General features: G+C 41.7%; 1 pseudogene; it reads right to left on the bottom strand.

Moving 5' to 3' along the window:
* Positions 1-19,238: 19,238 nt before the first annotated feature.
* On the bottom strand, positions 19,239-19,886 carry LOC147419149 (uncharacterized; annotated as a pseudogene).
* Between the last annotated feature and the right edge of the window lie 1,861 nt (positions 19,887-21,747).

Raw genomic sequence — 21,747 nt, 5'->3', positions numbered from 1 at the left:
TGCCCAATTGAGTTGAAAATTGGCACAAGTACTGTTGAAAAAGGGTAGAACACTTGGGAGTTGAGAAAAACGAGAAAAAGTGGTCAAAAGCAGGAGTCAAGGAGGAAATATCGATTTTCCTTTCAACTTCTTCTAGGAAGGGATTTTTGAACAAGTTGGATACTAGGGGTTTGTCTCAAGGTGCATGACACTCATAAGGGGTTTGAGTCAAGGGTCCACAGAAGAGAGTCTCAACCAAGTGAGCCCAGAACCCTTAGCAATTGTGCAGGAGGAAGAAGTCTGAGACATTTCTTCTGAATTAGCTTTCACTATGCTTATGGCAGAGAAAGTACTTGAAATAAGCTATCATAGTGAGAGAAATGGGGAGGGAACTTCAAGAAAACCAGAACTTCCCCCCACTAAACAATTGTAGTACCATTACATCAATGGTAATGGAGCCTGAATCTATGTGGACATTCAACATCAGTTCTATGGTCAAGATGACTTGGAAAATCCTGAGTTTAGGGAGCACGTTGAGGTTGTTGACTATGAAGACCAATGTATCAATGAGAGAGGGTTTGCCTATCTTAGAACGGAGAATCCTGACTTTGTTGATGCTATGGGGATGGCTGGAACCAAATATAAAGTTTACGAGGGAATATAGAGACCTCCACTGGAAAATGACCCAAAAGCGAGATTCATATCCATGAAAGAGCTGGAAAGAGTGCTTGTAGATGATCCTACCAGGGGTTTGTATAAGTTTACAAACAAGGAAGAAAAGAACTATTACATTAGGGAAGTACATGTATGTATATCAGTTCAAAATGGGGAAAAGACCTATTTTGGTGGACAGTAAGGGACATGGGTATATGTATCCGTATGTGGAAAACATGGAAAAGCTTTCCCTTTGGGAAGAACCATTTTCTGTCTTCTACTTAAACCAGATGGCATGTACAAAGGTGATGGAAAAGGAGGTTAGTTTTGGGTGTATGCATGATCACGCGTACCCACTTTTTGCAATTACCCCCCAAGTTGACACTTACAATGTGACTTTACAATGTGACTAAAGCCACATATCCCATTGAGAAATGTGGCCTTCCAAGCCTCCAAATGATGCCATGTGGATTCTTCAAAAAACTCAAAGAGTTACATGGCCACGTGGAGGTTCCACGTAACTCGTCGAGTTACATGGATGTCTCTCGTGGCATAGAGTTCAATGTGCCATGTGGAGGGTCCACGTAACTCGTCAAGCTATATGGATGAACCTTATTTCAAGCTTGTAGGGACAACGAGAGGTGAGAATTATAGAGATGATTGAACATGGACCCACATTCATGCATGGACTTTTTTGACCAGAACCTTATAGAGCTTTGAACTCAGATAATGTATGGATCAAATATCTATCACTCCTTGTCTCTACTGAGACTCTTTCTCTCTGTCCTCATACAATGTGTATAAGTGTCCCTCCACCACACAATAAAAATCATACCGTTTTTTGTAAAATTATATACAAATTCATATCCAAAAATGCATATATTTCCAACCATATTTCAAGCTTGTAGGGACAAAGAGAGGTGAGAATTATAGATATGATTGAACATGGACCCACATGCATGCATGGACTTTTTTGACCAGAACCTTATAGAGCTTTGAAATCAGAGAATGTATGGATCAAATATCTATCACTCCTTGTCTCTATTGAGACTCTTTCTCTCTTTCCTCATACAATGTGTATAAGTGTCCCTCCACCACACGATAAAAATCATACCGTTTTTTGTAAAATTATATACAAATTCATATCCAAAAATGCATATATTTCCAACCTTCTGCCAAGGGGGGCTAAATAGGTGTCGCCGGCCCCCCTTAGATCCCCCTAGTGATAGAAATAAATAGATAGAGAGACAAAGAAGGAGAGATAAAGAAAGAGTTTATTTTTAAATTTTTGTCGTCACCCCCATTGGATCCCTTGGTGACATAAATGAAAAAGAGAGAGAGAGAGAGAGAGAGAGAGTGGAGGAGAGAGAGAGAGGAGCGGATGAGAGAGAGAGAGAGAGAGAGAGAGAGAGAGAGGAAGAGTGGAGGAGGAGAGAGAGAGAGAGAGAAGAGAGAGAGAGAGAGAGAGAGATTTGAGAGAGAGAGAGAGAGAGAAGAAGAAGAAGAAGAAGAAATAAAGAAAGAGTTTTATTTTAAGTTTCAGTATTACCCCCCCCCCCCCCCCCCCCCCCCCCCCCCCCCCCCCCCCCCCCCCCCCCCCCCCCCCCCCCCCCCCCCTCGGATTCCCCTAGCAATAGAAATAAAGAGATAGACATAAAGAAAGAGTTTTTTTTTTTTAAATTTAAGTTGGTGCCCCTCCTTGGATCCCCCTAGTGATAGAACTAAAGACATAGCGAGAGAGAGAGAGAGAGAGAGAGAGAGAGAGAGAGAGAGAGAGAGAGAGAGAGAGAGAGAGAGAGAGAGAGAGAGAGAGAGAGAGAGAGAGATAAAGAAAGAGTTTTCGTTTTAAATTTTAGTTGCTATCCCCCTTGGATTCCACTAATGATAGAAATAAAGAGATAGAGAGAGAGGAGAGATAAAGAAAGGGTTTTCTTTTTAAATTTTAGTCATGCCCCCCCTTGGATCCCCCTGGCGACATAAAATAAAGAGATAGAGAGAGAGAGAGAGAGAGAGAGAGAGAGAGAGAGAGAGAGAGAGGAGAGAGAGATAAGGAAAGATAATGAAAAAAATTTCTCGGTTTAAATTTTAGTTGATGAAAAAGATGATGAGCTAGTTGTCTAAGTAGACACCAATCTGGTTGACCATGTATGCGACAATAAAGATGAGGATATAGAAAAAACTCTAAAGGACCATATAGATAAAAATCTAGTTAACCATACAAAGAACCATTTAATAGGTCTTGGAGCAATTGTATAAGAAAATTAGATGACCATATAGAGGATCATACCATCAACCATATAGATGATCATATGTATGCCTACATAGAAGACCGTAGAACGGCGTAGAACTTACAATATAGACTATCGTGGAGCTAGCCATATAGACTACCATATGGATCATATAAACACTCATATAGTAACTATATAGACAAGCCATAAAGATAAAGGTCCACATATATAAAGGATATGATATGGTTTGGGTGGTCCCGACCCTTACTATGCGCTAAAATGGACTGTATGAGCCATATGTCCCATTTTAGCACATAGTATGGGCCTTAACTGCCCCATACCATATCGGATGGCTCTACAAACCTGCAAGGGTGGGGTAATTGTGCTCATCCCCACTCGTACAAAGTCTCATGGATATCCGATATGGTTTGGGTGGTCCCAAACCATACTATGCACTAAAATGGGTCGTATAGCTCATATGACTCACTATAGCATATATTAATGGCCTTGATCACCCATACCATGTTGGATGGCTCTAAAAATTTGTAGGGGTGGGTTAATGATACTCATCCCCACCCCTATAAATTCTTGTGGTCATATGATATGGTTTGGGCGGTCCCAAACCATACTATGCGCTCAAATGGGTTGTATGGCTAATAAGACCCATTTTAGCACATAGTATGGGCCTTGACCACCCATACCACCTTGGATGGCTATGAAAATTTGCAAGGGTGGGGATGAAAATAATTATCCCACCCATGAAAATTTTCACAGCTATTTGATATGGTATGGGAGGTCAAGGCTCATACTATGCGCTAAAATGGGTCGTATGAGTTCAAACTACCCATTTTAGCGCATAGTATGGACTCGAATTGCCCAAACCATATCAAATGGCTATGAGAATTTGCACAGGTGTAGATGAGTATCATTCCCCCACACATGAAAAGTTGCACAACCCAATTGGTATGGACCGTCAAGGTCCATACTATGCGCTAAAATGGGTCATATGGTCCATTTTAGCGCATAGTATGGGTCGGGACCGCCCAAACTATATTGGATGGTTATGAAATTTCATGATGAGAGTGCAAACCAATAATCCACCCGTGCAAATTTCCACATCCATCCAATATGGTATGGACGGTCAAGGTCCATACTATGCGCTAAAAAGGATTGTATGAGACATACAACCCATTTTAGCGCATAGTATGGGTCGAAACTATCCAAACCATATCAGATGGCTGTGAAAATTTTTATGGGTGAAATTGAGCACCAATACCCAAATCATGAAAATTTCCATAACCATTTGATATGGTATGGGTGGTCATGGCCCATACTATACGTTAAATGGGCCCTATGGCTCATAGACCCATTTTAGCGCATAGTATAGGTTGGGACCGCCCAAACTATATCAGATGGCTGCAAAAGTTTGCAAGGGTGGGGGTGATAACCATTCCCTCATATGTGCAAAGTTGCACAACTATCCAAACTAGTATGGGTGGTCAAGGTCCATGTTATGCGCTAAAATGGCTCGTATGAGCCATATGGCCCATTTTAGCACATAGTATGGGTCAGGATCGCCCAAATCGTATCGGATGTCCACAAAACTTTGCACCGGTGGAGGTGAACACTATTCACCACCCTTGCAAAGTTGCACGACCATCATAAGTGGTATGGGCGATCAAGGCCCATACTATGCGCTAAAATGGTTGTATGAGCCATACGGCCCATTTTAGCACATAGTATGGGTTGAGACAAGCTATATGACCCATTTTAGTGAATAATATGTGCCTTGATCGCCCATTCCAATTTGGATGGCTGTGCAAAATTGCACATATGGGGGAATAATGCTCACTGCCACTCGTGCAAAGTCTAATGATCATCCAATATGGTGTGGGCGATCTCAACCCATACTATGTGCCAAAATGGGTTGTATTAGCCATATGTCCCATTTTAGGACATAGTATGGTCCTTGATTGCCCAAACCATATTAAATGGCTATTAAAATTTAAAGGACTGGGTGAATGGTTCTCAAAAATACTCATGCAAAGTCTCACAACCATCCAAAATGTTTTCGGCTATTCGGATCCATACTATGTGCTAAAATGGGTTGTATGAGCCATATGCCTCATTTTAGCACATAGTATGGGCCTTGACTACCCATAGCATATCGGATGGTTGTGCAACATTGCAAGGATGAAGGAATGGTTCTCAAACCCACACGTGTAAAGTCTTTTGGCCATCTGATATGGTTTGTGCGGTCCCGAACCATATTATGTGCTAAAATGGGTCGTACGGCTCATACGGTCCATTTTAGCACGTTTTATGGGCCTTGATCGCCCATACCATATCGGATGGCTGTGTAGATTTGCAAGGGTGGGAGAATGGTTCTCATCCCCACCTGTGAAAAGTCTTGTGGCCATTCAATATGGTTTGGGTGGTCTCAAACCATACTATGCGCTAAAATGGACCATATGACTCTTAAGGCCCATTTTAGCGCATAGTATGGGCCTTGACCGCCGAAACTGTATCGGATGTCTATGAGACTTTGCATGAGTAGTAAAATAGTACTCACACCCACCCATGAAAAGTATTGTGGCCATCCGATATGGTTTGGGCGATCTCGACCCATACTATGCGCTAAAATGTGATGTATGAGCCATATGTCCCATTTTAACACATAGTATGGGCCTTGACTATCCATACCATATTGGGTGGCTTTGCAACTTTGCAAGGGTAGGGTAATGGTGATCATACCTATCAGTGCAAAGTATTGTGGACATTTGATATGGCTAGGGTGGTCCCGAACCATACTATGCGCGAAAATGGCCCGTATGGCTCATATGGCCCATTCTAACACATATTATAGGCCTTGATCACATATATCATATCGAATGGTTGCACAACTTTGTAGGGGTGGGGAAATGGTTCTCATTCCCACCTGCCCAAAGTCTTGTGGCCATCCAATATGGTTTGGGTGGTGAAGAACCATATTATGCACTAAAATGGAATGTATGGCTCATATGACCCATTTTAATGCATAGTATGGGCCTTGACCGCCCAAACCATATTGGATGGCTATGAAACTTTGAAGGGTTGGGGTGAGAACCATTACTCCCCCTTGTGAAAAGTTTCACAACTATCCAAATTGGTATGGGTGGTCAAGGCTCATATTATGCGACGCTAAAATGGCTCATACGGCCAATTGTTGTGCAAAGTATGGGTCGGGACCGCCTAAACCATATCACATGGCCATAAAAATTTGTACATGTGAGTGTGAGCACCATTCTTTCACTTGTACTAAGTTACATAGCCATCCAAAACTCTTATGAGTGGTCAAGGTCCATACTTTGTGCTAAAATAGGACATATGAACCATACAACCCATTTTAGAGCATAGTGTGGACCGGGAGTACCCAAATCATATCAGATGACTATGAAAGGTTTGCATGGGTGGGGGTGAGTGTCTTTTTCCCACTTGTGAAAATTTTCATAGCCATCTAATATGGTATAGGCAGTTAAGGCCCATATTAAGCGCTAAAATGGATTGTATGCCATATAGTCCATTTTAGCGCATAGGATGGGTCAAAACTATCCAAACCATATTTGATGGTTATGAAAATTTTCACGGATGAGAGTGAGCACCATTTGTCCACCCGTGCAAAGTTGCACAACCATCCAAGTTTAGGTTTATGGTTTAGGGTTTAGGGTTTATGGTTTAGTATATAGGGTAGCCATAAAGTCCATTTAGAGCATAGTATGGGTCGAGACTACCCAAACCATATCGGATGGCTATGAAGCACCATTCTCCCACCTGTGCAATGTTGCACAACCATCTGAGTTTAGGATTATGGGTTAGGATATAGGGTACAAGGTTTAGGGCTTAGGGCTTAAGGTTTATGGTTCAAGGTTTAAGGTTTATGTTTTAGGTTTTAGGGTTTATGGATTAGGATTGAGGGTTCTAGATTTAGTGTGCTAAGTGAACATTTGATGTACAAAATGGCAAGTAAAGAAGAAAAGGCCATATAAAGTTATAAGCATTTCTTCTCAAGGTCGCAATGTTGTGATAAGGTGTGACATACTGAACCAGATTAGTCCTTGCTCATTAAAATTTCCATTTAGATGTGAAAAAATAAAGATCCAAGCTTTTCATTGTGTTTGCAACTATGTGCTTTGTGTGGCTAACAAATCTTTTCTCTTCAAAGTAAGTGCAAGCAAGTCAAATGTACGTAGGAGGGACAAAAAAGAGGCTATTTTTTGGATGTCTTGGTGGGGGCAACTGTTGAAAGTGGGCACACCTTATCATGGACTAAGTCACCGAGATTCCAACCCATGTAGAAAGTGTTTGTAGAACAGGGTCAAGCAAACCTGAAGACTTAGATCCATGGATGAGAAGAGGCAGCTTATCTAAACCAGAGCCTATTAGAGGTGGTTATACGCCCATTATAGGGTCATCCAAGCCACACCATACTGAAAGGTTGAGGTCGGATGTATACACGAGGGAAGAACCTAGAGCCACACCTAGAATAAAAACCTCTCTATATGAGGAATCTTTCATAGGAGCTCCTGGAGCACCTGTCCCAAGTTGCAAAATGCACGACTTCAAAATACAATGGATCAGGGGATCCCCATGCACATTGAGCATCTTTCAAATAGGTATTGAGAGCTCAATACATCACTACTTTCCACATCCAGTTGAAAGGTTTTGGATTGACCTTAGAAGGCACTACCCTCACTTGGCTCCAACCTTTGAAAAAGGAAGACTATGATTGCTAGAAGATTTCGTAAAGGATTTTTCCATGGGAGGAATCAAGCACAATACTGCATCATAGATTCATTCTTTTAAATAGAAAGAGGGTGAAAAACTTCAAGAAGTTTCTTTGCAATTCAAGCAATACATTGAGAGGTGTCCACCACATGAGAAACCTCAGGAAGATTGTCAAGAAGCATTGTTCATAGAGGGGCTCAAGAAAGAACACCTCAAGAAGGATTTTCACTTAAAAAAGTGTATGATGCTGGACGAGGTTACAAAAGGAATCCGTCTACTTAGTGGACAACAGCCAGAGATAGGGAAGTGTCAAGAGACATAGATGCAAGTTCAATAGATTCTCGATTCGTAGCAAGTGGACCAAGCACTACAAAAACAACACCACAACAAAAAACGCCCATGAACACCGAAGAACAAGCTGAAGAAGTTGTGAAGAGAATGGGGGAAAAGTTGGGAATTCAAACCCAAAGAATTCCACCTTTAAGGAGATTCTTAACATGTGGAGGAGATCATCCGACACCGCAGTGCACTATGTTTCCTCAGCCATATCCTAAGCAAAAGTGATGTGTTATTGAAAACAAGTGGACAAATCATGTTATCAAGGAATGCTACTATAATTGGGGACAAGTTAGGGAAAGTAATTATCCACCCTAACCCTCAATATCATCAAAACATGCCAACAAACCCTCAGTATCTACCCAATAGACCACCACCACCACCACCATTGACATACGCTTTAGGACCAATGAACCCACAATGAGAAGTAGAAAGACCAAGAGTGGTGCTAGGGCATCAACCACCACTAGCGAGAGATGATCAAGTAGTAGTGAGGTATGTATATCCTAATCAATATCCTGAAGAGAGTGCTTTAGTACTAGTACAGATGTTTCACAAGGAGGAACACCACAAACACGGTCATCATAGTGATCCTTATCCACCAAGGGTCATGGAATTTTATGACCAAGAAAGCATTTTTTCATCTTCTAGAGCCTTAGAGCCGATGAGGAGAAACTTAAATCAAGGTGAAGGATGTACCCTAAGTCAGGGAACTCTGATGTTCATAGCTAATCAAGGTGAATCCAGACCAAAACCCATATCCTCAGAGACCATATGCGCATCAACCTAAACACAACAAAGACCTTTGGCACCTTGTTTTAGGTGCGATGGAGACCATTGGGCTAGAGATTTCCCAGAGGATCAACCAAATGTGGTAGTCAACAATTCTCATGGAAAGAAGAGTGAGGGAGGATATTGTGGGGGATGCGAAATTGAACACTTATACCCAGATTTCCCTAAAAATCTAGAGAAAAATGGAAAGGTGACGATAAACATTTTGGAGATTTTACCATCTTCCAGCGGATCAAATTTGGAAACAAAGATACCATTGAAAGTGATAACAAGAGTGCTTGCAAAACAAAAAATGACATATGAGAATGAGTATAGCGACTCTCACTAATTTATTGTGACAAAATCAGACAAAAATGCCACACAAGATAGAGTGAGAGCCCAATACCATAGGAAGTTAAAGACTGCTATAGCTGAGCTTTCTCAAGCACAAGAGCAATCACATAAACTAGGAAAACCCAAGTCTAGTGATATACTAGAGAAAATACATGAAATAGAACTGAACCCACAAAAAACCATACCAAAAGGAGTGAAATCTGGAGGTTCGGTGCTAGTCGACAAAAAGTTTGACCCATTGGAATCAATTCTAAAGGCTTATGAATCAAGAATGGACAATGAAGAGACAATGGAACATAGATGTCTGACTTATCCTAGCACAGAATGGGAAAAGCTATGATTGGAGATGTGCAAAAAGTTGATTGAGATTGTTCAAGTGCTTATGAAGCCTTCACCGACAATGCCCATCCAAGAAAGGATAGTTCTTTAGCCCTCTACAGACTTGAAATACCTTGACAAAATGAAATAAGTGAGCAAAAAAAAATGAGACCCTGAAGTTTCACTCACAAAAAAACCCAAGAAGGAAATAGTAGGCAAACCAGATGAGAGGATAGAGTTCGAGCATCATCCAAAAAAGGAACAAACAGTCTATGAAATTGAGCACAAAAAATGGGTATCCCTGATGTCGTGATGCTCCACTTCCATGACAAGAAAATGAGCAAAGGGATGCCAATCAGGTTTATTTGATTCCTCCATGATTATTCAGCAGTAATAAGGGCTTGCTAACAAGACAATTTTAAGCTAAAATTATGCCAGATGCGGCTCTAAGGGTCAAAAGATGTCTTGTTAATGCTAGCAGTGAGTATGCTTGAAGTGGTCATAGCTGATCAAGATTTCAATACTTGAAGTGCTCTATAGGCCTATCTTTATGGCTTGTCAATCGGAGCTATAGATAGGAAGTTATGTCAGTTTGAAACTGAGTCAGTAGTAGATCCGTATCGGAGTGGGCAGCTGCTGATAAAGGGTCAAAGATTATATGAATGAATAAGCTTGAAGTGCTCACTTTGAGGAGCATGTCGGTCTTTCTAGTTTGTCAATCGGAGTTTCGATTGTCAAGATATGGCCAAGTTAAGTTTCACTGGGGGGCCAGTTCCATACCACTCTGGTCGCCTCGGTTTGTTCATCTGGTAATTTTTGAGCTTCAGCCAGGTTCTGGGAAATGGAGCCATCGGAGCCGAATGCTATGCCTTGGATGATGTAATCACCAAATGTGATTCCTTCATGAAAGTACATTAACATCTTGATGAGCTTATCACGGTAATGCCTTGGTCAATATATGTGTCAGGTATGGTGGCAACCGAAGGCCGTCTCCACTAGCAAATGTATTTTGAAGTTGTTTGATATACATGCTAAATGCAATGCATTGCCCGATATTTATGCCAAATGTGGTTCCTTAAATGGGGCATGACTACTCGCTAAGTCAAAAAGGCCGCCCTAAGTAGTGTGGCCGCCCACTAGCCATAAAAAGAGGTTTTTTTAAACCTAATGTGAAGAGGAAGGAGGCAATGGTGAGGGTGGCAGTCAGCGAGGGTGCAACGGAGAGAAAGAAGCTCGTGAGGAGCAGGGCATCGCTCAGATGGCATCATCAAAGCAGCAAAAACTGCCCAGCTCTCCATGGCGCTTCGATTCGGCCCCATCTTCGCAGCTTTTTGTGCACCCGCCAAATCAGCTTGCCACATCATCAAGGCAGTGCCCATTAGCGATATCTCTAATGGGTTGGCCAAAAATAGTAAGGGCTTTCTTACTCATGCAAGCAAAATGAGCTCCGTTGGTCGACTCTCATATAAAAATGATAAGGAGGCTACATTGCTTTTTTTCTCTTCTCCCCCGGGGAAAAAATCCAGTGGTCTTGAGCTCTTTAACTTAAGCTTCCATAGCCCATGCAAGCTAAGCTCCAAAGCTTATTTGAGTGCTAATCTTCCATGACCACTCCTTAGCTAAGCTCCATAGTCGCTGTCAGGAGTTTTTTGGAGCAAGGGATTGCGCATATGTACATACACATGCATGGTGCATCAAATAAGGAATTGCCCATTTTCCAGAGCCACATGGTTACGTGGGGCCCACATGTGTACTGGTAGGACAACATGTACATAGTGCATCAATTTTCACTATCACCAGTACCAGTGTGCTTTTTCTGTAATAATGAGGAGTTGCTAGCGCGTAAAACTTCTCGAGGAAGCTATCGGCGGGCCGACGACATGAGGTAAGCAGGTGCGTCAGATGGCATCTAGTGGCGTCAGGAGGTCAAATGGGGTCAATATTTGCACGTGGCTAAGTACGGACACAAGGTGGGTGTTTTCTTGTGATAATTATACAGAAAGGTCATCATGAGGACCACTTTTTGGGGCCACTCCACGTGGTGGCGGGATGCATTATTGAAAAGAAATGAGTGCCAGGTGTGCGGATGATGCAAAAAGGTGACAACTATGCACTGCGAGGTCAGTTTTTGGCCTGTTCGGGGTCCGTTTGAGGTCAACTAAAAGACCAAGGGTGCCCAAGTAATAAAGCTAAGTGTGGGAACTAAAAAAACAGAGAGAAGACCAAAAAAAACGTGGAGAAGAGAGGAGGAACAACCGCAATTGTGTTTGTGGGGTTTTTGGAGCCTATTTTGGCCGTAAATTGCTCATCCGAGGTCGGAGTTGAGCACTTTGACATTGTAGACTGGGGTTTTTTGGGCCGTTCCGGACATGATGGCGCTGTCCATTTTGCCGAATTTCTCACTCTTTTTCTGTTGTTTTTTTGTGTAATCTTCTCCGGTGAGTGAAGCCTTTGCTTAACTTTGTGGTTGTATCTGGTGTATTTCTCAAATACTATGTAAACTATTTGCCCCATTGGTGTTGGCCCAAGCTCATTTGTATCTAAACATAAAAAATTCTCCTCTTTTGAGCTGAGTTTTTGGGTGTGTGTGTGTGTGTGTGTGTCTCTGTGTGTGGAGTGGGTAAACGGATAGTCTCTCTCCTCTTGCTCCATCGGTGTGTTCCCTGTCTCGGCAAGGTGGGTTGTGTAAGCCGAGTGGTGCCCCATAGTGTGTGTGTGTGTGTGTATCCTCCCAAGAGTGTTTGTCGGGTTGTTATAGAGGCATTCTGTGTGTTTTCATCCCGCTCACATCGCCTAATCTCTAATCCTAAACTCATAAGCCCACTTTAATCGACCCTCTTAAGCAAGCTTTAATACTAAGCTAAGCCTTCTCTAATCCAAAGCTTTCTTCATCCATTATAAACCTAAGCTAAATACCATAAGCCCACCAAATCCTACTACTAAGCAAACTCTCTAACCCACAATAAGCAATTGGAATCCGAAGCCAAAAATCCAGAACCCAAGTCGTATTTCTAAGCCTTAATTAATCATTTCTCTGGGATTTCTCTCTCTCTCTCTCTCTCTCTCTCTCTCTCTCTCTCTCTCTCTCTCTCTCTCTCTCTCTCTCTCTCTCTCTCTCTCTTTCCCTTGAAGCAGCAAAGGAAGAACGAAGGAGAGGAACTTTGTCAAGACAAGCCGACATGCCAATTAAGGCAAAGGGGAAAGTACCTTCATACTGTTATCATCACATTGGACACTGAAGTTTGATTTTCTTAATTAGCACTTGGATTAAGGCAGGTTAAACCATGTAAGGAGCATAAACTCCTCCATTAATATTTAATTAAGCAGTGGTACTGTTAATTGTCTGTTTTGGGTTATCAAGTTTTGGAATCTTGTCCAAGCTGTCTATTTTAAGCTTTTTCTACATTGATTGTGTCTGCTGCTACTCTCATTAGGAGAAACTTGGACTCAATTTTGGGGCCTGTAAGAAACGCCAACTCAGCATAGAGAGAGGTAATTATGAAAAATACAAAAGTTTTTTTTGGAATTCTATTTCTCATAGTACATACGTAAAAGTTTTCTCAATCACTTAAGTGCATGCTCGTACAAAATGCTTTTCAAGAGCCCAACTTAAGTGTACACAAAAATCCATGTCTGTGAATCTTAATGAGTGATGTGATGTGCGATGAGAGAAAAAACATAAGAGTTGTTTTTAAAATATCAAAATATTACCACAAATGCATCCGAAACATCCAAAAGCCTTAAGATAGCTCTTTAAAACGCTGAAATCTGACGTCTCTAGCTCAAGACATAGCATTTTTTAGCCTAGGGCCTCACGAAGCGAATAGAGGCCCTTGAGACCCCTCAAGGGCCTCTATTCTCTTGGTACAAGGGAGGCCCTTGAGACCCCTCAAGGGCCTCTATTCGCTTGGTACTGACCTCATGAGGCCGTAGGCTAAAAAATGCTATATCTTGAGCTAGAGACGTCAGATTTCAGTGTTTTAAAGAGCTATCCTAAGGTTTTTGGACGTTTCGGATCCATCCGTGGGCTTAAAAAATGCTATATAATAATCCTAAGGCCTCATAAGGTCAGAACCAAGCGAATAGAGGTCCCAGAGACCCCTCAAGGGCCTCTATTTGCTTGGTTATGACTCCTTCATAGTCTTAAATAGTACCTATCAATCACTATCAAGTACGATTTGTTCGAATTTAAATTGCGAGTACTTCATAAAAAGGTGATTGATACTTGTGCAAGATGCACAAGTACAAGTACTTCACTTTATAGGATAGCAACAGTGGGTCATAAAAAGGCGTTCGACGCTTGTGCAAGATGTCATTATCAAACGCCTTACTTTTCTGATGATAGTGACAATTTCACCAAAATGGTTTTCATGGACATTTTCAAAATGAGAATTTGTTTTTTTTCAATGTAACGTTAGCCTTCTTCCTATTGGCTAAGGAGCATTCTCTCACTAGAGCTAAAAGGCCCAAAAATGAGTCTATTTCTTTCCTAATGCTTCCTTGCACCTCTCACAGCCAGAGGCCCCGTGCCTTCCCAGCTCATCTTTCGAACACAAATCCACCGACACTGATTGTGGTGGTATCTAAGAAGAATGGAAAATTAAGAGTGTGCTTCAACTTAAAAAAGTGAACGCAGCTACAATTCGAGACAATTATCCTCTATCCATCACTGATCGTGTCTTGGAAAGAGTAGCACGAAAACAAGCATATAGCTTCATAGGCAACATACTTGGACTATATAGAACATAACTTGTTCATGAAACTGGCAATACAACTTCGGAAAAAAATGCAATTTTCTTCTGGCGGCTTGATGTAGGTTGACTTTTCAAAAACCGGATGTGCCTAGCAGGTTCCCCTAAGTGCCGAGAATTGCATGCAATTGATGGAATCTCAAAACAACCCTCGGATAGAGAGAATGTCACTTGGAAGGTCATAGACGTAGTTGCTTGGTTTTTGTAGGATGCCTGCAGTGTAGATATACACACAGAGAGCTTGACAAGACAAACACAATGTGCCCTCAAAATTTTCATGCGACAATCGTGCAGTGCTGTGTGAGCAACTCAAAACCATAGTAGAAGAGAAGACACACAATGTACAGAGTAGAACATTATCTTCTTATTCATTCATAATAATCATCATATAAAATATATTACAAGGTTTCCCTGGCTCCTAGTTTGATGGTACAAAAGAAAGATTTGCCATAATTTCATTGATAATTACATTCTCGCCTTCACATCACATTTGGGTACAAATACAGATTGTGGGAGAAGTCAACATCACTTGAGATTACAATTACAGTTACATGAGAGATAAAGTAAACGAGAATATTTGTTGGAATCTTCCAACACATTGTTTGGGTGTCCACACATGTCAACACTTATCAAATCTCCAAAAGAGATGGATCTAAGACCTAATGTAAATCTTGGAAAGTAAGTGACTCAACTAGGGCATGGAGGAGTCGTATTGCGATTTTGATAAGCAAGTTATGTTCTAAATAGTCTTAGTATGTTTCCTATGAATTTTGAAGTAAGTTGCAATTGATTTGCTCAAGGATTTGCATGTGGATAGGTGAGAGGTCTTAAAAAGGGGATCGGCACATTGAGTGTTATAGTGGAGTGCGTTGTGCTTAGACAAGAGTCTGACAACCTCCTAGCATGCCTCCATGTCTTAAACAATTCACTTGCTTCCCAATATTGACATTAAACATCTTGGATCCGTCTCTTTCAGAGATGTGAGAGGTGTTGACCTATGTGGAAAGATTCCAACAAAGATTTTGATTTATTCTATCTCTCATGTAATTGTAATTGTAATCTCAAGTTATGTTGACTTTTCCCACAATATGTATCTGAACCCAAATGTATAAAAAGCAACCTTGTAAATTTTTTTGTACGATATTATTATGAATGAATGAGAAGATAAGGTTTTGCTATGTACATCATGTGTCTTCTCTTCTGATGTGCTTTTGAATTGCTCACACTGCATTGTAGGGTTGTTGCATCGAAATTCCAAGGGCACCATTGTGTTTGTCTTGTCAAGCTCTCTGTGTAGATGTCTACATTGTAAGCATCACACAAAAACTAAGCAACTACATTGTTGGGCACATCAAATTTTGACACCCCGTATTTTAAAAATTTGTGCATATGGACATGACGCACGATGTCAAAAGTGTATGGGCTTTCTTTTTGTGGGCTCTTAAGCTTGCTTTAGCAAGAGCATGTACATGTAGGGCAAGTTGCTAGTGTAGCGCCAACTATTGGGTTACTGTAAGTGCTCGTGAGTGAGTGTTTTTTGAAGTGAGACTTGTATATAACTAAAAATCATGTAAAAAATAAAAAAATGTGCAGATAAAGTTTAGAAATTTTCAAGAATTAGCTCTTTCTGCCTCCTTGATGCTTTTGGATGCAGTTTTTTTCCCACACTCTGCCTTCTCTACCTGTAGTCGTACCGAGACAACTCTCTATTCAAGACAATTTTGCACATAGCGGCGTGTAGAAAAAAAAATTACCATCTTCAAATTTCTTGCCACTCATGTTTTAAGATTTATTCCTAGCTTTAAAGTGCCCCAATTAGAGTTGTGCTCTTCAAGTTACAACTAGTTCTCTACAGGGTTATGGCTATGGCAGCCTAGTGGGAAATTGTGTGCAGATAGATTGGGAGGGAATGTATCTATGAATTGTGGAGTTGACGTTGAAATTGTGGTTTTATGATGTTCAATTGTTAAAGGATATTCCCTTGTATTCATATGCATTGGTCGGCGTGTGATGTAAACCTGTGCTTTCACAGGGTTTTGCTCGTATGTGCTATGGTCCTTTGGGTAGGCGTGTGCTTGTAAATTCCCAAGGGATCATAGGCCTTTAGTTGGGAATTAATAAGAGTAGTTTTGATACACTTTTTGGTGTTGAGTTTGATAATTCTCTTGGCCTATAAAGATATAGAGGTGTCCCACGTTTTCTTTTGCCCAATAGTGTTTTGGTGCTCGCCACCGACGAATCGCTTCAAGCTACCTTCAGTTTACAGATTTAAAAATACACGGAGTTTAGTTTTTCAGAGTTTAACGGGAAATAAAATGAAAGTGCCAAAGGGTTTATTGAGAAAATAGAGTTTGCTTGCCTTCTTACTGACAAGCAAGACCCAACGTTGGTGCTGCAAATCTTCTACTTCTGTTTGAAGGGAGATGCTAGGGAATGGTTGGAAGAATACAAAAAAGAGTTGCAATAGAACCAACCCGCTCATGTTATGACATATGAAATGGTAATACATGCTTCTCTTACACACTTTCAACAGGTGGAAGACCCACAAAAGGTATGACAGACTATTCATGGCTTGATGGTACATGGTGAAGGCCATATAGGACTTTGTGAAGGCATTCAATGCGATATGGACAAAGTGGTGTACATCTTTGGGGGCTGAAACTTCTCCAACCATGTTGAAGAAGGATAGGTTTCTTGCAAGTTTGAGGAGTAGTCTGTGCTTGAACGTGGAGCTTAAGCAACCAAGGACCTTTGAGGAAGTAGTTGAAATTGCAAAGAATAAAGAATGTAAAGCAAAATGTCTTCATCCACTTGGAATCAATGTCGAGTCAAAGGTTGAAGTGAAGTCTGTAGAGCAACCAAAGGTCTTGATCAAGGTAATCAACAAGCTTCTCATGATGTGAATGCTTTTTGCAAGGAGATGCAAGAGGTTGTAGGTCTTATGAAGAATCTTAGTGTGCATATGATGGGATGTGGAAGAGGTCAAAGCTATGGATATGGCCATGGCTATGGAAGCAATGAGGGGTTTAAAGGTGGTAGAGGAAGAGGCATGGATGGAAGAGGGGATATGTTTCAAAGTTACAATTGTGGTGAATGGGGTTATAAAAGCCCTCAATGTGACAAGCCAAAGAGAATGGGTGGTGATATGTTTCCTCTTCCTTCACAAATTCCATTTCAAGCTCAAGATTATGGTATTGAGATTAAAAGGAAAGCAGGGCCAAGTGGTTTGACAGCTAAAGAGAATGGAAAAACAATGGTGGTAATCATTGTAATCCATTTGGAGAAGAATGAGGATGATTCTGGAGCTATGTTCATGCATGTAGGTAAGGAATCCTACCAAACCCCGAGCGAAAACTTTCGAGCAAGAAAAGAACCGAGCAAGATTCATAAAAAAGAAGTTCATTAATAAGGATCAGCTATAAGGTTTCAAGTCAATATCAATAATATATTGACTACCTGCATAATGCTTTCAGCATGGATTCCAAGTCCTAGGTATGTGCTACATCTGCATGAACTGTAACTAATATCTGCATGAACTGTTGACTACTTGCATAATGCTTTTAGCATCGATTCCAAATCCTAGGTTTGTACATGATACACTGCTCCATCGACATGAATTGTAACCAAGCCCCAATTATTCATACTTTGCAAGGTGATATTCTCTATCTTCTTTCAAAAGACCATAACCTCAATCAAAATGGTATTGTTGATCCTCTTATAATCGCAATCCTTAGGTCTCATTTTTCTCCTACTATGAAACATTCGAATTATGTCCCCGGACCTAACTTGATTGTGGTGAGTTCAAATAGAGGAGCCAAAAGAGGAGCATACTCATTTGTAGTTCTATTGGACCTACTTGTGCATGAGGCCTCTGCTCATCAGAGCAATGGGTCATACTTGGCGAGTTGGTGTAGGACTCCTCCCTATTTTGGCATATGCTAGAAATTTGTGCCGCCTCGAGAAACCATCAAATGGGCTCTGTGAGAACAAGTTCCAGGTAATCCTCGGCAAGACATGGAGTGGGGCAGATGATGTGTCACCATGCAGATGGTGTGGCGGAACAATTCCTCTCTCGGGTGTACCTCTTATGTTCTTGATAACACCACCTTTATCATGTGAAGCTACAAGACTCCAGGCAACATCGGGGCAAATACCCATTTTGAGGGTTTTGCATTACGCGCACACGCACGAGAGAGAGAGAGAGAGAGAGAGAGAGAGAGAGAGAGAGAGAGAGAGAGAGAGAGAGAGAGAGAGAGAGAGAGAGAGAGAGAGAGAGAGAGAGAGAGAGGAATTTCAGAGGAGACGAGAGAAACCATGGCAGAGTTGGTGGATCTTGATGAGTTCTACGTGATGTGGGGCATAAGGGCCCTTCAGAGTTTTCAAAATTCCCAAAATACCCTTGGCTGTAAAATTAAATATTTGCCGACAAGCTCTAATGCTTGTTGCATTACCTTACGGCTCGCCGGTGAGTGCTATGAAGGTCCACCTTCAAAAATAAAAAAAGTTGTAGCTTTTCATGAGAAGACTAATTGTCTATCAATCCAAGATGCTAAATGTAAAAACTGAGTTGGTTATATAGGTTTTGGAGATGAATTGCTTCATTATTTTTAGACATAATTGCTTTTTTGTTGTGAGGTAATTTGTTACTGAGGCAATTTGTCACTGAGGTAATTTGTGACAAATTACATTCTAAACACTCAAAAAACAGGTTTCAATTGTCAACGCGGAATAAAGATTAGAAAATCTTGAACAATCCAACAAAAATAGATACCAAGGTATTTTGAAAATTTCTTTGAATAAGAGGGATATTTTGGTAATTTTCTCCTTTTTTCGTCTCTCTCTCTCTCTCTCTCTCTCTCTCTCTCTCTCTCTCTCTCTCTCTCTCTCTCTCTCTCTCTCTCTCCTTTTTGGGATAGTTTCCTACGATGTTAAAACTCTCTTCTTCTTCTTCTTCTTCTTCTTCTCTCTCTCTCTCTCTCTCTCTCTCTCTCTCTCTCTCTCTCTCTAAAAAAAAAAAGAAAAAAAAAGAAAAAGAAAAAGAAAACGTTGGTGATCATACAACTCATATGGCGAGATGGCACACCCTGTATGCCAGCACATCATTTTGGAGGTATAATAAGCTTATCTCCAGCATAAATATTATCCCCATGCAAGCCATTTGCCACTTTCAGGTCATCTAGCGAGATCCCATATTTTCCTGAAATGGCCCATAGAGTATCTCCCTTCTTGATTTCATAACTGTGACTTTCTTTGGGCTTCACATCTTTACTATCAAAGCTCTCGCTCTCCTTCAGCTTGGGCTTGCAATCAATTTTCTTGGGTGGATAAAAAAGGCAAAGGAACCAGGGCTTTTCCTCAACCTTGGGCTTCTCATCAGCCTTTGGCTCAGGTGGGGGAGGTTCCACATTTTTTATTGCTTTGATTTCCTCCTCTGGTACACTTTTCATCTCATCTGAATGAGGAGAAATAACCATAGGAGGAGGGTCCACCTTCACAAACTCAAGTGCTCTTCAATGTAGAACTCCTCTGCATCATAATTATTGCGGTCTCCATCAGGAAGAGTAAAATCCTCTCCATCTCCATAATACTCTTGAATGAGGGTGTCCTCTTCTTTTTTCGCCTTCACAAATCTGAAAATGCCCCATGCAACTCCAACTGCCACTACTGCACCAACAACTTTGGCTGCAGCTCCCTCCTTTCCTTCTTTTTGACCTTCCTTACCGGATGACATCTTGTCACGTTCTCCTGGTGCTGAAGGTCTCTTCTTCACCTGCCTATCTATGGCACGAAAGAACTGTCACAGTATGTGGCCTGAAAGGGCTAGAGCAAAACAATGTGTAATGAGAATTGTGGCCAACCAATCTCTCTCTCTCTCTCTCTCTCTCTCTCTCTCTCTCTCTCTCTCTCTCTCTCTCTCTCTCTCTCTCTCTCTCTCTCTCTCTCTCTCTCTCTCTCTCTCTCTCTCTCTCTCTCTCTCTCCCTCTCCGATAGGAGCGCGCGTCGGCTGAAGAAGAAGCTGCCATGCTAGAGCAAAACAATGTGTGTGTGTGTGTGTGTGAAGAGAGAGAATAAGAATTGTGGACAATGAATCTCTCTCTCTCTCTAGGAGCGCGCGCTGGCGCGCGCTGCTAGAGAGAGAGAGAGGTAGAGGTAATTTTCTTGGGTTGAGATTCATTGGAGAAGCTAGCCTCATTGCATTCTCATCAGAAGCTACCATGTTGACACTGGTAATGGAGCAATCGACAATGGAAGCGTCAGCGGTGGAAACATGCTTGAAACGTACAGAGGGTCGATGAGGCGGATTAATCAGCTTCGGACGGGGTAGCGAAGAGTGCGAAAAGAGGGAGGGGTGGGGACTGGTTGTAGGCGAACTCAAAATGGGAGTCGAGGCCGATGATGCATTGGCCGTTTCCCTGCACGCGTAGCATGTGGTAATTTTCAGGCGTCTCTCCCTGCACGCAGAGCATATTATAAGCGATCAGGCGTCTCTCTCTCTCTCTCTCTCTCTCTCTCTCTCTCTCTCTCTCTCTCTCTCTCTCTCTCTCTCGCAGCATACGCCGGTCCAATATATAGCTCAAAGGGGCAATTTGGAGGGTGCATGCAGCATGTATCGGTTGGGAGAGAGATCCGTTGATGCAGGTCGGGCGATGCAACATGGAAAATGGTAGGTACGTGCGTGTAGAGCTAGGGAGACGGCAGACTAATAATATTTGTTTTTCATAGGTGGCCATTGCTATCAGTTTGAGGATCTTACTGCCAGTCTCCTTGTTTCTCAGCATATACTTCATGTCTTGCTTATTTCCTTCCAATGTAGCCCGCATGAAAGCAACCATGAGGCGCATCGGTGTTTTCAAATCCCTGAAGCACACATAATGGATTTCCAATACTCAGAGTACACTGTTGAACTCTAATTTGTCGATTGCAGCAACGATAGCCCTGGTTTCTGCAATACCGGTACCCATATTGTGTGAGCAATGTTAAGTGGTTTATTATGATCCCGCCCTCATTCTGACTAGCAGGTGCAGCTATCTGATGAGAATTGAATAATGGGAAGCCTAAGCCGTTTATGCTCCCTCCCGGGCGTGCACTGGTAGAGAGAGAGAGAGAGAGAGAGAGAGAGAGAGAGAGAGGAGAGAGAGAGAGAGAGAGAGAGAGGAGGAGAGAGAGAGAGAGAGAGGAGAGAGAGAAGAGAGAGAGAGAGAGAGAGGAGAGAGAGAGAGGAGAGAGAGAGAGAGAGAGAGTTCTCTTGATCTTGAAGCTCTCCATTGCTATTATTCTCTTCTGAATTTCATATTGAGGAAAACTTTTGACCTCTGAAAGCATCATGCAATCAGACAAGACGGTAGTGGTTGTTGGTGAGCGCTATTTCTGTGCGCCTTTTAGTGCAGTTGTGCTCTCTCAGATGGAATCTGTCATCGACCCAAAGAGAAAAAAGATACGATTTTTGTAATAATAATCACTATCTAATTCTCCTAAATGATTTTCTCATGTTAAACTGATCATTTAATATGGCGAAGTGCCAGGGGAGAAAAAGCTAGAATATTGGTTAAGCTAGCAGACCCGCCATGGATCCAAAGGAGGGAAAATAAGGA

Source organism: Adiantum capillus-veneris, chromosome 29 (assembly GCF_014529385.1).
Source record: "Adiantum capillus-veneris isolate H3 chromosome 29, ASM1452938v2, whole genome shotgun sequence".
Lineage (NCBI taxonomy): Eukaryota > Viridiplantae > Streptophyta > Polypodiopsida > Polypodiales > Pteridaceae > Adiantum > Adiantum capillus-veneris.
This window is presented reverse-complemented; position numbering and strand designations above follow the sequence as displayed.